Here is a 20,054-nt window from a genome sequence, read left to right as displayed (position 1 = left end):
TAGTAGAGGAACTCACAGAGCTCCATACAGCTTTCCTTATTCCCATAAAACAGAGTTCCTGTCCCCTCTTACAAGGGTCATAGGCAGGAGAGCAGCACAGGCAGATGCCCTACAACACACACTTGGGTTTCAGGCCAGGGAGTCACTTCCATCCCCGAGGCACAGAATTCCTTCCATTGTCCACATAGAGCAGACAGCTGGGTGGCTGTTGAGAAAGAACTGAGCCTCTATAAGTGTCTTTCAGAAAGCTCTCTGATATACTGGATCTGAGACTTCATTCCCATTCTTGAGGGAAGCCAGGAGATACAACTGGAATGCTCTGCTCCAAAAAAGCTGGCCTGGGAAATGTCTTAGCTCCAGGAGTCCTAATATCCCTGTCCCTGTCTGAGACCCCTTAATCATAGCTTAAGGATGATCTCTCTGTGACTCAGCCCTCACCAGCAGGATCCGTGACATTTGGTTCACAGACCAGAGAGATCAAGATAAGACTGGGAAAGTCTGATTTTCAAACCATAGCTCCCAGAATTATCTAGAGGCTGACTGCAAGACTCAGCAAGCTACATTAAATGGAGCTTTTAAATAGGACTGGACATTGCTAATAGTGCAGTGAATTCACCTGTCAAACAAAGAAACAGAAAAAGTCTCTAATTGTGTAAGAATGGGTGATTATAAGTCAGCATTGAGGTGAGTATACTGGGAGGATTCTGTGACTAATAAGAAAACTTAACTACATTTCATAGGGATTTTCCCCATCTGAACAAATTAAAGAAATAAGAAATTACAAAATGTCTAACTGTTGTAGAATCCAAATAACAGGGATAAGGACTCTGGTTGAAAAAATACTCCAAGAAACAATGGATGCAAATTCTCAAATGCGAAAGATGAAAAGCGTAAGCCTATGCTCAGCAAAGTCCAAGTGGGAAAACCCTCGGAATCTGTGCCAGGGCTCATAGCAATTAAATGTCTGGAAAGTATAGACAAAAAAATTCTTGGAAACATTCGAAGGGAGATGACTCACCAGCTGCCATGTAAAACCTTATCAAGAACATGGGGGACAGAGAGAGATTGTATAACCTCTTAGGAGGTAATAATAAAATAATAATAATAATAACCTATATAGTTATATAACTTATATAAGTGCAGGTAAAAAATAAATATCCTTTAGAGTCTTTGTTGCTAGTGAGCCAGTCCTTAGAAAGTAGATATAATCACTTCTTTAAGAAGAAGTAAAATTAATAAAGCACTGTATTTTGAATATTAAGTAAGGGTCAAAGGCCCACATGTCTCTATCTGGGATTCTCTGACTCAAATAAGACAGACTGGGAAATGTCCCAGGAATTCTAACGTTGGCATGCTGGGAGATATTTTTATTTTGTTTTGTTTTGCTTTGTTTCAGCTGTTGGAGCCATGATCTGGAAGGGACTAGGGAATGCCATCCGTTTCTCTTTCTCTTCCCCTATCTTTTCCTAGCTGCTTTGGGGTGAAGCTCTTTATTCTACTCCACTCTGCTTGCCATGATGTTCTGCTGTCTTACAATGGTCTATGAGCAATGGACCCATTAGTCATTGACTGAAACTCTGAAACCACGAAAACCAACAGGTTTAAAGTTGATATCTTGAGTATTTTGTTATAATAATGGAAAGCTAAACAAATTTTAGAAAACTATTGACCTTATATTGATTTTTTTAATGGAGTAACCATATAACAAAGGTCAACCCTTTCTTGTATAACTTAGCAAAATGATTCTTTGTGATTGAGGCATGATCTACAAACCCATCTAATGTGATAGTCACTTTGTACTGAAGGAATACTTAAGAAAAATGTGTAGAGAAAGTGGGAGTGTAATGGGGCTTAGTTGGAAGCATATTTCTGTGCCTCACTACAATTGTTAAGGATGGCCTTAAACATTACCATTACATAAAACACCTACCAACAAATATGGGAAGTACTACCCTAAAGTCACCATGAAGAAGCTGAGACAACTGATACAGTTCACTCTGTCAAAACTGGTACTTCCCTTCTGTGGAAGATTGAAAATAAAAGCAGGCTGTCAGCTGTCAGCTATTGGCTAGAAGGAAACAGACATTGCCAAGTACAGATCCAATAAGAGATTAACACGAGAATGTCCAGAGAGCCCTCAAAGCTGAGCAGTAAAAATAATTTTAAAATAATACAATGTGACGTTTGGCTAGATTATGACTTAGCATCATTTGACTACAGGTGCACAGGTGGAAAAGAAGCTCACGGGTAGACTCTCTGAACCACTGACTACTGGAGAAATAAAAGCCACTATGAGAAGGAGTGAAAAGAGAGACAGTACCAATGGTATGAGTGGTATGGAAAAACTAGCTTTACTCATAGCCTGCCAGTGGGCCTGTGAAATGCATAGACACTTTTGAAAACAGTCTGACAATTAAAAACTAACTGCGCAACTAATTTACAACCCAGTAATTGGTTTTGGGCATTTCTTCCAGGAAAATGCATACAATATATATCTAGACATTTATAATGACTTTTCTTATAGTAAAAACCACTAAAATATCTAGATGTCCTTCAGTGGATGAGCTATTTTATCAAATGTGGTATATCTATATTGTGGAATATTCCTCAGCAATACAGGGCAGTAGTCTTTTGTACAAATGACAATTAGGAATCTCCAAAAGATTTCACTGAGGGAAAACAGCTAATCACAGGAGATTACGTATTGATGGTTCTGTTTCGGGAATACTCTTGGGACCACAAATGTGTATAGGTGGGAAACAATTCCTTAATGATTGTGGCAAGCAAGAATTGGATAGGTAGAGAGGAGAAAGATGCAGACATATAATAGCAAGTGGCATATTCCTTCTGGTGATGGAACTGTCATACATGCTAATGTGTCACTGGTGGTCATTCTTTTGGAATTCAACTATAATTGTGCATGGTACTGACTTTGGGTGAAACTGAATCATACCTGAACCAGACCTCTCTGTATTATGTTTAAAAGTATATGCCAATGAAAAACTGTGCCAAGATGTTTATTATTTATTATTTTTATTGTTTCCTTGATTTTTTAAAACCTTATTGTTAAGACAATATTCTGAAACTAACAAACAAATAAAAAGGACACATCAAAACTAACCAAATCCAAATTCTACACTTCTAAGTGAACTTGTTTAAAGTAAAACTAGGGAACCACAGGCCCCATCTGCATCTGGAGGAAGAGGTGTGTCTCTGAGCTCCTGGCTGGACAGTCCTGCTTTCTAGGCCCTAGTCCCCAGTGGCACATCCTGCGCTCTGCCCACATCTACCATAGCACCAGTGACCAGGCAACAGCTTCCTCCCCTCCCCCACAACTACTCCTTCCACATCAGCTATCATCTGAGCCACAGGGCTCACCTCCACCTGGAGGAAAAAAGGAAAAGTAACTCATTTAGTCACAGGCTTTATTTGCATCAACTGAAGGAAAAGAGACGCCCCCGGCACAGATTCCACCTGCACTGATTGGTGGAAGATGGTGAGAGTGAAGTGTAAGAATTCATTCAATAACATAAAGAGCGATATGGCAGCAACAGAAACTAATGGTTCTATAGCAGCAAAACCTGAACATTTCAACACAGATAAAGCAGAGGAAAACCTTAAAAAATAACTTTATAAAGATGATTAAAAAGCCCTTAAAGAGGAAATGAAAAATTCTCTTTAAGAAATGCAGGAAAAGACAAACAAAAGATTGGAGGAGATCAGTACATCCCTTAAAGAAAGTCAAGGAAACCAAGAAAAAAACAATCAAGCAAGTGAAGGAAACAATTCAACGCTTGAAAACTGAAATAGAGGCAATAAAGAAGACACAAACAGGAAAGTCTGGAAATGGAAAATCTGGGTAAACAAACAAGAACTCCAGATGCAAGCATAATCAACAGGATATAAGAGATGGAAGAGAGAACCTCGGGTGTTGAAGATACAGTAGAATAAAGGAGATTCATTGGTCAAAGAAAATGTTAAATTCAAGAAATTCGAAACACAGAAAATCCAGAAAATTTGGTACACCATGAAAAGACCAAACCTAAGACTAATAGGGCTAGAATAAGGAGAAGAATCCCAGCTCAAAGTCACAGAAAATACACTCAAAAAATCATAGAAGAAACTTTCCCAATCTAAAGAAGGACATGTCTATGAAGATAGAAGAAACTTACAGAACACAAAATAGACTGGAACAAAAAAATAGTCCCCTCACCCAAAATAGTCAAACTACTAAACATGCAGAATAAAGAAAGAATAATAAATTAAGAGCTGCAAAAGAAAAAAGGTCAAGCAACATATAAAGGCAGATCTATCAAAAGTACACCTGACTTCTCAATGGAAACAATGTAAGTCAGAGGGTCCTGAACAGTTGTTCTGCAGGTAGTAGGAAACCACAGATGCCAGCCCGGAATGCTGTACCCAGCAGAGCTTTCAATCATCATAGATGTAGAAATCAAGATATTCCATGTCAAAAACAGGTTTAAACAATACCTATTCACAAATCCAGCCCTACTGAAAGTACAAGAAGGAAAACTTCAACCCAAGAAAGTCAGCTGCATCCAAAAAACCCCACAGGCTATAGATAAATTCACACTAGCAAACCCCAAAGAAGGGAAACACACAAACACTATCACCACCCACAATACTAAAAATAACAGTAATTAACAACTACTGGTCATTAATAAATATTAATGAATTCCTAACATCAATGGACTCAATTTGCCTCCATAAAGACACAGGCTATCAGAATTGATATGAAAATAGGACTCATCCTTCTGCTGTGTACAAGAAACACACCTCAAATTCAAAGACAGGCATTACCTCAGAGTAAAGGGTTGAGAAAAGATTTTCCAATCAAATGGATCAAAGAAACAGGGTGCTATAGTTATCCTAAGATCTAACAAAATAGACGTCAAACTAAAATTAATCAAAAGAGATGGAGAAGGATATTTCATATTCACCACAGGAAAAATTCATCAAGATCAAGTCTCAACTCCAAACATCTATGCCCCAAACACATGGGCATCCACATTTGTAAAATAATCATTACTAAAACTTAAATCATACATAAAACCCCATGCAGTAATAGTGGGAGACTTCAACACCCAACTCTCACCACTGGACAGGCCTGCTAGACAGAACCTTAACAGAGAAATAAAGGAACTAACAAATGTTATGACTCAAATGGGCTTAACATATGTATCTAGAACATTCCACCCAGACACAAAAGAATATACCTTCTTCTCAGCACCTCATGGAATATCCTCTAAAACTGAGAATATCCACATTCTCAGCAACAAAGCAAACCCCAGCAGATACAAAAACATTGGAATAATGCCCATGTATCTTGTCAGATCACCATGGCTTAAAGTTAGAATTCAGCAATAACACTAATTGTAGAAAGTCTACAAACTCATGGAAATTGAATAATGCTCAACTGAATCATATCTATCACCCTGCACAAAACTCGAGTTAAAATGGATCAAAGACATCAGCATAAAGCCAGCCACCCAGAACCTGATAGAAGAGAAAGTGGGAAGTACACTTAAATGCATTGACACAGGAGACACTTCCTAAATATAATCGCAGCAGCACAGATACTGAGAGAAATAATTAATAAATGAGACCTTCTGAAACCGAAAAGCTTCTGCAAAGCAAAAATGGCAATCTTACCAAAGCAATCTACAGATTCAATACAATCCCCATAAAAATCCCAACACAATTCTTCACAGACCTCAAAAGAACAATACTCTGCTTGTTATGGAAAAACAAAAAACCCAGGATAGCCAAAAACAATCCTATACAATAAAGGAACTTCTGGATGCATCACCTGACTTTAAACTTTACTATAGAGCTATAGTAATAAAAAGAGCTTGGTATTGTCATAAAAACAGACAGGTAGATCAATGGAATCAAATTGAAAACCCTGATATTAATCCACAAACCTACTATGAACACCTGATTTTTGACAAAGAAGTCAAATTTGTGCAATGGAAAAGAAAACATCTACAGTAAATGGTTCTGGCCTGACTAGATGTCGACAGGTAGAAGAATGTGAATAGATTCATATCAACTCACATGCACAAAACTCAGGTTCAAATGAGTCAAAGACGTCAACATAAATCCAATTACATTGATCATCATAGAGCAGAAAGTGGGAGGTAGCCTTGAACACATAGGCACCGGAGATCAGTGCCTAAATAAAACACCAGTATCACAGACACTAAGACCAACAATTAATAAACAGGACGTTCTGAAACTTAGAAGCTTCTGTAAGGCAAAGGACATGGCAAATAAGGCAAAACAGCACTCTACAGAATGGGAAAATATCTTTAACAACCCCACTTTGGATAGAGGGATGATATCCAAAGTATATAAAGAACTCAAGAAACTAGACATCAAAATACCAAAACAATCCAATTAAAAATGGGGTACAGATCAAAACAGAGAATTCTCAACAGAAGATACTAAAATGATCAAAAATATTTAAAAATATTTCCCTTAGCCATCAGGGAAATGTAAATCAAAACGACTCTAAAATACATCTTACAGTTATCAGAATGGCTAAGATCAAAAACACTGATTTTAGCTGATGCTGGAGAGGATCACTACTCCATTGCTGGCGGGAGTGCAAACTTGTAAAATCATTTTGGAAATCAGTATGGCAGTTTCTCAGAAAATTGGGAACCAATCTGCCTCAAGACCCAGCAACACCATTCTTGGTCTTATATCCAAAGGTTGCACGCTCATACCACAAGGACATCTGTTCAACTATGTTTAAAGCAGCTTTATTGTAATAGCCGGAACTTGGAAAATATCTAGATGTCCCTCAACTGAAGAATGAATAAAGAAAATGTGATACATTTACACAATGAATTATTACTCAGCAGTAAAAAACAGTGACATCTTGAAATTTGCAGGCAAATGCATAGAATTAGAAAAAAAAAAAAACAGTGAGTGAGGTAACCTAGATCCAGAAGGACAAACATGGTATGTATTCACTCATAAGTAGATATTAGATGTAAAACAAAGGATAGCCATGCTGCAATCCATAATCACAGGGTAGTTAGGTAAAAAGAAGGACTCTATGAGGATACACATAGAGGGCCCCAGGAAGAGGAAATAGTCAAGATCTCCTGGGTAAACTGGGAGTAGAATAGAATGAAGCAGATGGGGATAGGAACATGAGAGTTCAAGATGCCAGAGTTGGGGAAGGGGCAAAGTGGGAGAGCAATGAAAGAGATCTCTTGATAGAGGAAGCCATTATGGGGTTAGGGAGAAATCTGGTGTTAGAAATTTTGATGTAGGTGGGTCTTCTGTCTATGTGTTTCTTTCATTGGTCAAATAAAGAGACTGCTTTGACTTTTGATAGGACAGCAGCTTAGATAGGCAGAGTAGACAGAACAGAATGCTGGGAGAAAGAAGCAGAGTCAGTAGATGTCATGAAGCTCTGGCCCGAGATGGACATAGGTTAGAATCTTCCCGGTAAGCCACAAGCCTGTGGTGATACATAGATTACTAGATATGGGTTAAAGAAAGATGTGAGAGTTAGCCAAGAAGAGGCTAGAAATAATGGTCCAGGCAGTGTTTAAATGAATACAATTTGTGTATTATTTGGGGGTATAAGTTAGCCGGACAGCAGTATGCAGCCTGCCACTTCTCATTTACAAAATTTCTCAGGAATCAAGTATGACCCTGGCTAAGTCTCCTAGTCATAGTGGAGAGGGTGCCTGAACTGACCTTCCCCTATAATCTAATCAGTGACTACCCTAATTGCTATTATAGAATCTACATTCAGTAGCTGATGGAAGCAGATGCAGTGATCCACAGCCAAGCACAGGACCTGAGCTCCTGGAGCTCAGCTGAAGAGAGGGAGGAGGGATCATATGAGCAAGGGTTGGGAGGGGGTCAAGATCATGACTGGGAAAACCACAAAGACAGCTGACCAGAGCTAGTGGGAGCTCACAGACTCTGGACTGACAGACATCTGGAGAACCTGCGTGGGACCGAAGTAGGCCCTATGAAAGTGGGTGACAGTTATGCAGTTTGATCTGTTGCAGGGATTCCTGGAAATTGGACCAAAACTTATCCAGGTATCCAGTTAAAGCATTAACTGACTTTTTGAAGCCCATTCCTAAGATGGGATACTTTGCTCAGCCTTAATATAGGGGAGAGTGGCTTGGTCCTGCCTCAACTTGGTATGTCAGACTTTGTTGACTCCCCAAGGGAGGCCTTACAACCTCAGAGGAGTGAATGGGGTGTGGGATGGGGGGCTTAGAGGCATAGGAGAAGGGGAGGGAGGCATAACTGTAGCTGTTACGTAAAATTAAAAAAATAAAAAAAAATTAAACAAGTTCACACAATATCGGACAATTTAAAAAAACACGTTTTCTCTCATATAGAGAATCTAGTCAATAATGCATGTATGTATGTAAATAAATGCCTGTAGTTACAGTATAACATGTAGAAAGGATAACAATAAAGGCTAAATATTAAGGAATTAGGAAGGGCTGAAAGCAGGAATTGTATTACTGCTCACCACTGGAAGTAACTCCAGTTTCAAGGAACCCAGTGCTTGCTTCTGTCCTCTATAGCACCAATTATGAACGTTATGCACATATGTCCATGCACGAGAATTATGCAGATGCATGAAATAGAGAGACAAATTTAAAATGTGCATTAAATGAAAGGCCATTTGCAATTTTGTTCCTTTTCTTCCATGACATCTAAAGTGGAAGAATCAATATGTAGAAATGACAGAGTGGCAAGGAGCAAGACTCGTTTCTTGTTCCCTTCTCTACATTTTCTTGCTTATTTTGCAAGTTACATAGACAATTTGAAGATTTAAATCCAATTAGTGCTACTGTATCTTAAATGTCCATTCATAAGTCATTGCAATGCACACACATAACTAGTTACTTCTCCTAGTGTCAAAATTTCCAACTTGTAGCGACATATAGAAACTGTGCTTGAGTTAGATTTTTTTATTAATTTATAAAAATTTCCACTTCCTCCTCTCCTCCCAATACCCTCCCACTCCCCCTACTCCCTCTCCACCTCCCTCTCCAGTCCTAAGAGCAGTCAGGGTTTCCTGCCCTGTGGAAGTTCAAGTTCCTCCTCCCTCCCTCCAGGTCTAGGAAGGTGAGCATCCAAACAGACTAGGATCCCAAAAAGCCAGTACATGCAGATGAAACAAGTCCCAGTGCCATTATCAATGGCTTCTCAGACAGTCTCCATGTCAGCCACATTCAGAGATTCCGGTTTGATCACATGCTCGTTCAGTCTCAGTCCAGCTGGCCTTGGTGAGCTCTCATTAGATCAGTCCCCTTGTATAAGTGGGTGAACGCACCCCTCGCAGTCCTGACTTCCTTGTTCATGTTCTCCCTCCTTCTGCTCCTCATTTGGACCTTGGGGGCTCAGTCCAGTGCTCCAGTGTGGGTCTCTGTCTCAATATCCATCCATAGTCGGATGAAGGTTCCCTCTGATTCTGACTTCCTTGCTCAAGTTCTCCCTCCTTCTGCTTCTCATTTGGACCTTGTTTTTTTGTCCATTATCTTCTCAACTGCTAAAAATCAGGTAAGTATTGCTTTCGTGTATCTATCCACTGAGCCCAGCATCAGGTGGTGGAGTACATCAAGACAGGCTGTTAGATCTATATATAGATTTTAATCCATTCTATTATTCTCCTTTTGCTTCATAACACTACAGAACTGATCTGTTCTCTTCATTCCCTGTGCTAAAACTTGCTAGCAGTATATACTTTTAGTTTTCCCACAGAATTTCCTCATATTCACATTCCCATGAATATCTCTATCCTCTTTCCATCCATGAAAGTTATTTTAACTATAAAATTGGAGGAGAGGAAAACTGGGTGAGGGGTGAAAGTAATAGGGAGAGCGAAGGAAGAAGGAAAGATTAACAACAGTAAATATGGCTGGCAAAGTCATAGGAAATCATGTTATGTTGGCTTAATATATATAATATGTCACTATATATATGTATATATATAGTCTATATATTTGAATATATAGTTTGAATGAAGTTTTTTTCACTTCCACTTGGAGTGATAATACTAATTTTATGAGCCATAAAACTTGGAAGAATCAAAATGGAACTGAACTGACCTGGAAGCCTCCACCTTGAGGAGTAGGTCTCATTATATATGAAGGTGCATTGTAAACTTTCAAAGGAGAAAAGAAACACACAGTCTCACCAAGCTGTGAAGCCTATGAACCGTAACAATGACTAACACAGAAATAGTTGCAATAGTGGCACTTATATGTTCGGCACAAGTGTTTAATTGGAGTTAAAGTCTATTCAATAGGAGGGAATTCATGCCTGGCACAGTTAAGCCTAGAGAACTACCAGTTGCTTGTCATGGACCATTAAGGAGAATTACTACTTCTACTTTCCTAAATCAGTAAAATTTTTATCTTCATTGTAAATATTTATTTCAATACCCACAGGTAATTTTAGCTCTCATCTCTCATCAAAGAAACTTCTCTACCCTGGAGACAGAGACCATCAAAGGAATATATGTTCAAAATGTGTATAGCAAGAGATTGTAGGTTGTTCAACACAACTGATACATCTACAACACAACCCCTATAACCTGAGACTCAGGGAACACTGAAACATTTACCTAAATTGTTCTATCGTTAATAAAACTCAGGAGTCAGACATTGGAGTATGAACATGATAGATCAAGAAAGCAGCAGAAAAATGACTAGCAGATCCTCTCTCTCCAACTTCCTAGATCAAAAAGGCTGTGAATCTCTCCATGCCCTTCCCTATTTCTTCCTGTGTCCCTCTATCTGTGCCCTCCAAAATCTCTATGGCTAATTCAGGTCAGCTAGTCATGGACTCCACCCCTTAAATACAAGGTTTAACATTATTAAGAGTCTCACAGTGTCACCATGCAATCAAATAGCCCACAACATTTCCTCCATTTTTGTCTAAATAAAAATGAAAGGCTTTAACTTTAATGTAGCAAAACTATATACAATAAGAACAATTATCAGGTATTTTCTAAATAAAAAGGAAAAGTTTTAACTCTAACACAGTGAAACTATTTACAATAAGAACAATATGACATAATAATTACATTTACAATGTCCAATTCATTTGTATTTGGAAAGTTCAGAAAAATTACTCTATTATCTATTCTATCTAGATGATTTCAAAATATATACCAAATTACTTTTTATCATAACTTGTATTACCATCCTAAAAAATATCTTTTTACACTTTAAAACATTTTCTTAGACAAGCAGCTTAAGCTTTTACGTCTGTCAACCTTAAAACTTTGCATGTCTTTTGTAATTGCCTTTTTATCAATTTAGTCACAAAGAAAGGGGTATAACTATTTAGTCTTCAGCCCCATCAGAGACATGAGAAGGATAAAATATTACTTAAGTAAACAGGAAGTGTAGAACAAACAGATTCACAAACTGTAGAAATGACAGAGGCATCTGGATGCCTGCACAGTCACTAAGATCCTTTGCAACATTGAGGTATTCATCTTTGTCCTATAGGGCTAGATGACCTGACAGACAGGAATTTTGAAAGGCTGATTTACCTTGTCTTGGCAAAGCTTGGCAGTTGCTTTCTTTTGTATGCTGCTTGTCCCATTTGGAGAGCATACTGTCAGCAGTCAGGGCAAAGGCAGCTTCTTGCCCAATGGATAGCTTTGCCACAGGTGAAAGCAAACTCCCATCATCTTCTCTGAGGTATATTGGTATTATCAGGAACAGACGTATCTTACTGTCATGAAAAGCCTTATGTTATTATAGCATCTTAAATGCCATATTCTGTAGATCTCTGCAATGTTTAAAGCCTATCTATATAAAATACATCTGTTTGACCATGAAAACATAACTTAGCATGACTTTAAGCTTAATTTTTATTGATGACTAGCTACTAACCTGCATTTTTTTATTATCCTAAATAGTTTGTAATAATAGCTTTCAAGGACTAGAACTTTACATTACATTTTAAAATTATCTACATAGGTACAATATTTTAAAGAAAAGTAGAAACAGAATGCTATAACAAAAATATGCATCAATATACATATTTGTATATTGTATTGATATACAAAAGTAATTATATTGTATCAATATACAGAAGTAACTATATTGTATGCTATAACAAAAATAAGTATCAATATGCATATTTGTATATTATATCAATATACAAAAATAACATAAGCAGGAGTAAAAACATATAAACAGTATGCACTAACAAAAATAATCTTAAATTGGTATCAATATACAAAAGTCTATACCAATGTAAAATATTTTAAATTAATAGTTATTTTTAGTTTAAAAGTATATTCAATAATCTAGTATTTTATGCTATCATTCCTATATCCCTCCCTTTTTTATCTTTTTGGAAAGAAATCCCTTAATCTAACTTGCTTTGTTTAGTTTCTTCCTTGACCATGACCAATAACAATTTGCAACCAACCCTCCAAATGGTGATGAACATCCGTAATTTAAAGAAAACCCAAAAACCACCCACCCCTCCTCTTGGGACTATAGGCTTCATGTTATTAAAATACTTCCCATATTCTGGGGATGATGGTACCTTTGGGATAATGGTCAAGTCCTGTGAGAGTTGTTGTCCAGTTTCAGAGTGATTAGAAAGTGCAGGACTTATCTGAAGTCCTGACTGGAATAGTCTATGAGGTTGGACTATCTTAGATAACTTCTTTGAAATTGTCCCAAGCAGTTTGTAATCCAAAACTGATCTTTTGGGTGATGTTTTCCAGTTTAGTGGGATTACCACAATCTAGGTGGAATTACCATTGCTGGGCCCCATCATCTACTTGGAGACCTCAAAGGTCACTGCCAGGAATGATCACAGTTCACAGCACAAAATTTAAATGTGATATGTAGCAGATCTTAGAGAAGTTAAAGGATCATAATCTGTTAAGTACATCTGACGTACACAAACTTAGTTTCTAGTTACATACTTCAGACTCAAGCCTATAATTATGTACAGTAAGCCAGATGAAGCTTATTTCTAGAAATAGTGCTCTATATGAACATTAATATCATGATATAAAGTTTATATTTGGTTATACAATAATCTCAAATTTTGAGATAATATTTATACCTTAAGAAAAGTTTTAAAGAGTCAAAATAAAAATAAAAGGTTATGACATGAGGGACAATAGAATAGTCCTGCAATTTTATATTTTTCTGTTCATTCTTCTCTGATATTAGATAGAGGTTTTGGATTTTTCTTTAACAAGCATGCTTGTGTTTAGAGAAAGAGAGAGTTATGCTTCAACTCCAAAGTCAGCTTTCATTTTCAACTGAATTAGGACTACAAAAAGACCATTTGCCTTATATGTCTGTAGAGAACAGCACAAACATTTGGGAAGATTTATGAAATTCTATCCTTTGGAAGTATACTATATCTTTAGGCCAATTTGCTTTTTATCTTGAGATTGTCTCTTGATAATTCGTCCTTCTTCTGATGTCTCATAAGTCCTGTGGTCTTCAGATTTCTTAGTTGGATGTTTATTTTTCTCTTGGAAAGACAAAAACAAAACCCTACCCCAACCCTAACTTTGGGGAGTTCCCTTTTTGGCACATTATATGATCAAATGAAAGGCATTTGTTCGTCATGAAAGTTAGTTTAGATTGAATGGTTATTTTGCTTGATTAACTGTCTCCTCTCCTAATCAAAATGTCTTTCCTGTTTGAAACAAATCTTTATCAATCTTGATGGTATCCATAGCTTTTCTTCTCCTGTGGAAACAAAATCAAAATCTCTTCCCCAACATGACACATAGACTGGTTTCCATTCTGAGGTCAACACATCTTCAAAGTATATTCAAAGTTTAACTTTATTAGCAGTCTGTGGGTGTTACAGGGCAATCAAATATCCTGCAACAGAACACTGCAGGAGAGGGGGTGAAAATTATAAGAGCCAAAAGATCAGGAAATATGCTGTGTAATATTGTCATCTGCATGTGAAAGAGAAACTGGACCAATGAAATCTCAAAGATACAGTTACCTAAACAAGATCTGCACCATGACACCATTTGACTTGCTTATATAGATGGAAAAAACCTCAAAGGTCCTGCCCCTAAATGAAGAGCTGCAGGTAATTAATGGCTACTGAAAGAGAAATAACCAATCGTTGGGATAATTCCCTGATAGTTTAAGCAACCCCAAGTGGTTAGCCCTAAACAAATACACATGTAGTCAACACTCAATGCATTCAGCATGCTGTGTGTGTGTGTGTGTGTGTGTGTGTGTGTGTGTGTATAACTTAGAGGGGACATGGGAAGAGGAGGAAGGGTGAGGGGAAGACATGGAAATTATGTCAAAAATTATATAAAATAAAAAGTACTCATATAAAACTCTAATATATACATAGATATTAAAACAGATTGGAATATATACATATATAAACAAAATTTAAAGTTTACATTGTCTTCTTCTGGCATTTAAAAATACATGTAAACGCCTCTGACCTTTGTCATGTTAGTTGAGAGCGCTGCCATTACTCAGTTGTGACTCAGTTGGTGCTCAGCTGCAGCAGGCTTAGTTTTCCTTCCATTTGTTAGCAAAGTTTTCATTTTTCTTTCCCTTTTAGACATTCAGTTATCAGAAAACTGTGTACATGCAATCTTTTGTACTTTCCCTTGGCTTCTTAGGGGGTATTTTCCTTTTGTCTCCTTTCTCTGCTTTGTTCCAATGGAAAAAAAATTCTGTTGGTTTATCAAAAGTTCATTGATTCCATCTCTGACATCATCACATTTCTACTGAGTTTACCCAGGCATTTTTACATTGACTATTTGCTTTACAGGTTATAATAATGTTTCATTATTTTTGAATGGCAAGTTTATACAAACCAAGACTTAATCATTCTATATACAAGTTGCAGCAAGTCAAATGGTAGCTCTGACAGAAATATACTTAAGAAATTCGGACATTTAACTTTGGTATTAAAAATGGAAAATTCTGAAGTTTTTGAGTGAAATAAAAAGAAAAATACAAATTCTTCCATTTACTGTTAGATTTGTCAGGTTGATTATATTATCTCTGAGTATGTAGGGCTTAGGAAGAATGAAGAGATATTTTCATATGACTATCTTAGATCTGCATATTACTGTGCTTTCCTATAAATTAAACAGATCCAGAAGGCAGAGTACATAAGGGCAGTGGGTTCCTGCTTCTCTCTGGAGCCCTGTGTATAATATAATGTGGTACAGCATGAAAACCTTAGAGCTGGTGCCAGTGCCTGACCCCAGCATTCAAAACTGTGAGCTGCATAAATCTCTTTCCTTTGTAACGTTGTCCTTTCCTTGATAATAATGCAAGAGCTACGGTAATTACGGTCTGCTTTCTTGATTCATCATTAATACTACAAGCAACTGTCCTTTTAACAATATGATTGCACTCATTTTCTCCTTCTTTTGTTTGTTTGGTAATTTCCATGTTTAAAATGTCTGCCCACAACCAAGGGGAGTGCTGAAGTGTTGTTTAATGTTCTCTGTGTGAGAAAACTGCCACATGTCCTATAGAGAACACATTTTAGGCAAGTTGTGTTCATGATGACTCACCATGCTATTGGTCACAAATTTAGTGGTAAGCAATCAACTCGTGTAAGCAAATGCCCACCACAGTAACTCACCAAACATGGTAATACATTAAGAGGCAAATGAAAGTGTTGTAACTCAAAACTCACAGGAACCTTGTTTGTATTTTCCTAGACATTCTGATTTAGGACACATTGGACTCATTAATTCAGAGTTTTTGATGAATCTGTAGAACCCAACTAGTGGCTGCCAGTAATGTAAAGGCTCTACACACACACACACACACACACACACACACACACACACACACACACACACAAACATTTCACCACTGGGCTCAGAGTCACATTTTCAATAAACTCTTTCCATGCACTGAGTTTGGTGCTGGACACTATTCACGGTCTGATTGCTGACCTACCAGGTCTGTGTACTGTCAGAACCATGTCTGAGACCCAGCATTACACTTTACTTGTCCATAGAAATGCTCCTTCCATACTTAAAATAAGTATTAAGTGCAGAGTATAAGTGCTTTTTTTCATGCATCTTGAAACTTATGACCACTATCACATTTGACAATTAGTGATTTAGTAGTGTCATCTTAATCTGTATGCAGTGTATAATTTTTAGGTAGAGTTTGGATATCTTATTCTTGGCCTTACTTTATAACTATGATAAAACACCATCACCAAGGCAACTTATAGAAATAGCAGTTTATTTGGGACTTATAGTGTCAGAGATTTAAGGTTCATGGTGATAGAGGTGAGGCATCAGGTGGCAGAGGGCAAGAGCAGCCACTGAGAGCTCACATCTCAAGCTACAAGCAACAGACAGAGAGCCCTGGAAATGGCTTGTGTCTTTTTAAACCTCAAACCCTGCTCCCATCCCAGTAACATTCCTCTTCAACAAGACTACACATTCTAATCCTTCCCAAACCCTGTCAGTAATTAAGGGACCAAGTATTCAAGCATATAGACCTATGGGGATCATTCTCATTCAAAGCATCAGATACATTTTTAGCAGCAAATGCTTCTCTACTCCAAGTGTGGTTTGTTTACTATGACATCACAGTTTGTAGGGGATGTGCTCAATATTTGTAAGCACCATAAAATTTTGTTTAAATGTTTCTAGTGAAGAGTATTTCATTTGGTTTATCATTGTTTTAGAAAAAAATCAAATAATAGACCCGTGTACATCCCCAAAATTACTTTATCACATCTAGGACCAAGAATTGAAATTCAATCTATCATGAATGTTTGCAGAGATTTCAGAGTCTAACTCCTCATCGTTGGGGGTTTATATTTCTGTCAGTCGTTTTATTACAGAGTGTGAGGCAGATACTACTCCAAAGACTCAGTGCTGCACCTGTTCTTCACAGATATTTTTGCATTGGATGTTTGCAAAATATTTTTTGGGAAAGGAAAATCTGTAAACACAAGCTTCACATGTGGAAACACAAGCAATAAAACAAACTTTGGAAAAGTTAGCCTTGTGCTTTCTTAATATTTTATTACCACAGTCTCCTATTGACGCACATAACATGGCCAATTTCATCATGAGGTTTATTGGGTAGTGATTCCCAACAAAAACATGCTTTGCTCTCACTGTATGAGAAAGCAGGAAAATCTCAGATCTACAGGACTGCTGATTCCTTGGTGCTCTGGAAGTGCCTGATACTTCCAGGAGACAGAAGTATCTGGTAGAATCATGGTAGAATGTTCAATCTTCTCAGAATGCATAGTCTATTTGTGCAGGTAGAAGGTGACATTTTGTTAAGGAGGATTCTAGCATAGAATTGGGATATTTCATAGAGTGAATGGTAGCCTATCAAAGTCTGAATTTACTGAGTGACTTTCAAAATTTTTCCATTTCCACTTTTGAATAGTTTCTTTCCATTAATTTACATATTTAATGACTTTCTTGTCATTATCTCATTCTAAAATTTCCTTCTCCAATGCCGCTTGCTTGTACAGTTGAAATGCTTGGTGATGGTACTAAAACCACTTTGCATGTGTATTATGTTAATATTAGGTGCAAATAAGATTCCAGGACTTTTCATAGATAAGATAATAGACAAATGATTTTGCATCATCAAGAATATATGACAATGTGGAAATAAAAGTGTTTATGTAGCATACAATTAAAAATAATAGTAATAATAATAGGAAGTATGTATTATGTGCGATATGTCTGATTTTTCTATAGTTTAGTAAAACAAGTATTCTGATTCTTAGACACCTTAGGGACCAAGATTCTGGAGACTAGTTACTTCTTCCATTAGCTAGCATGTTTTCAAACTGAGATGCAAACCTGTGCATTTCTATCTCACACAGTTTTTCAGTTTCAAGATCCAAGTGAACACTTTCTCCCCTCTTCTTCCTTCTCTTTTTCCTGTCTCTTACACCTTCCTACAAATATCTATTGATCTGATAATGTGTTTCATGGACTATGTCAGACACTGAGCAAAGTATAATATTTCACTGTCATTGAATTACCACCTCAGTAGAGAAGACAGATGTGGAAAATAATTTTGTTAATTATATAAGTCAAAAGATATAAAAGAACATAGTAGAGCTGTGGCCGAAGAAAGATCTGTAATGCCACAAAACTAACTTGAGGAAGCTCTCAGCACGGGTATGTGCTCAAGAGAACTTTTGGTAAAAGGTAAAGTCAAATAGCCTTGTCCAGAAGAAGACTGGCTGGGTGCAGGGACTGGGGTGACTTGTGTTGAGGTGTTTATCTTTTATTCTATGGCTTTTTCATCTTTAAAACTATTTAGAAGAAATGCTGCCCACTCTATCACACTGACACTAGGATGGAGTGAATTGATTCTTATGATTAACTCATAAGATTATTAGCTACATATATTTTTACGCTGTGATTTGAATAAAAACAATTTTGGTATGGAATCCCAGAGACTAGTTGAAACTCTTTAAAATAGTCAAGTGGCCTCTAACTTGGCCCTGGATGAAAGAGAGTTATGTAAAGAGCTGGCACATTGGAGTCCTAGGTCTACTTCAGGTTTTGGAGAATCACTGTGATGGTAAAGTGGGGGGATCTTGGAAAAGAGTTGCAACACAGCAGTGAGGCCACAGCATGTGTCATTATTTAATTGAAGGCACCACTTTTGTAAATGCCTGTGTTTACCAAATTAGCTAACTAAAAGGAATAGCAATCATTTTGATATGTAAATACAAATAGAGTTTTAGTGCCAGTCTCATATACTGATTCAATGTTCATGTGTTCCTCTGGAGGTTTAGAAAGCAGAGACGACTGTTAAGGTATAACTAGTTGCATTAAGAAACTCCTCAGGATTTCAGAAGCCAACAGTCAATTCAATTTTATCCACACAGAGAAGCGAAAATCAAATTATATAACCACTTATATTGTTATGAATTTCAATGGAAAAATACACATTCTTAGAATATAATATTGCTTATTAATTAAATTAATCTCAAATTAGTTTATCCACTAAATTGTTCCCACATTAGGTTCATGGTCCTTGTGGGTTTATAAGCCATTGGTTACTCAACACTTTTCTTTTAATGGCAATCATTTGGGAAAATGCTTTGGCATTATGAACAAAACTAGAAATGTCTGTCCTTGACACATATGCTTTACAAAAAATGCATCACATTAGCCCTCAGAGTTTGCTAAAACTGTTCATACTTATGTTTTTCAGAGTCATCTTTAGCTGGGAAGAACACAAACAGAAATGACAGTGAAATAGATTGTAATTCCTGGTGCATCCCCGCTGTGGCTATTGACTTCCCATGGGAACACAAATAATCCAGGATCACTAAAACAGTCCTGAATAATAAAAGAACTGCTGGAGGTGTCATGATGCCAGATTTCAAGCGGTGTTATAGAGCAGCACAGAAACAGCATGGTATTGGCATAAAAACATAATAATCAGTGCGATTGAATTGAAGACCTTGGCATAAATCCACACTCAAGAATACCTGATTTTAACAAGAAGCCAAAAGCTGCACACCAGAGAAAGGACAGCATCTTCAGCAACTGGATGGCTTCAGGCTTCATGTAAAAGAGTGCACATAGATCCATATTTATCACCCTGTACAAAACTCAGCCTCCACTCGTTCAAGTCCTTTAACACATGAGCAGACACCCTGACTCTGATAGAAGATAAAGTGGGGAATAATCTTGAACTACTTGGCACAGGCAAAGGCTTTCTGAACAGAACACGAAGAGCACAGGTCCTAATAAGAATTAATAAATGGTGCCTTATGAAATTGTGAGGTTTCAGTAGCGAAATGGACACCTTCAATCAGGCGAAGTGGCACCCCACCAAAAGGGAAATGATCGTTACCATTTATAGATATAGTAGAGGGGTAGAATCTAAAATAGATAAGGAATTTTTCAAAAATTGAAAATTAAGAAAGAGAAAAGATTAAAAGTGGACATAAGTGAACAGAGAGTTGTCAATAGATGAAGAACTTAAGTGTTCAATACCCTTAGTTGTCAGGGAAATGCATAT

Source organism: Myodes glareolus, chromosome 2, assembly GCF_982192425.1.
Source record: "Myodes glareolus chromosome 2, mMyoGla1.1, whole genome shotgun sequence".
NCBI classification, from domain to species: Eukaryota; Metazoa; Chordata; class Mammalia; order Rodentia; family Cricetidae; genus Myodes; species Myodes glareolus.
This window is presented reverse-complemented; position numbering follows the sequence as displayed.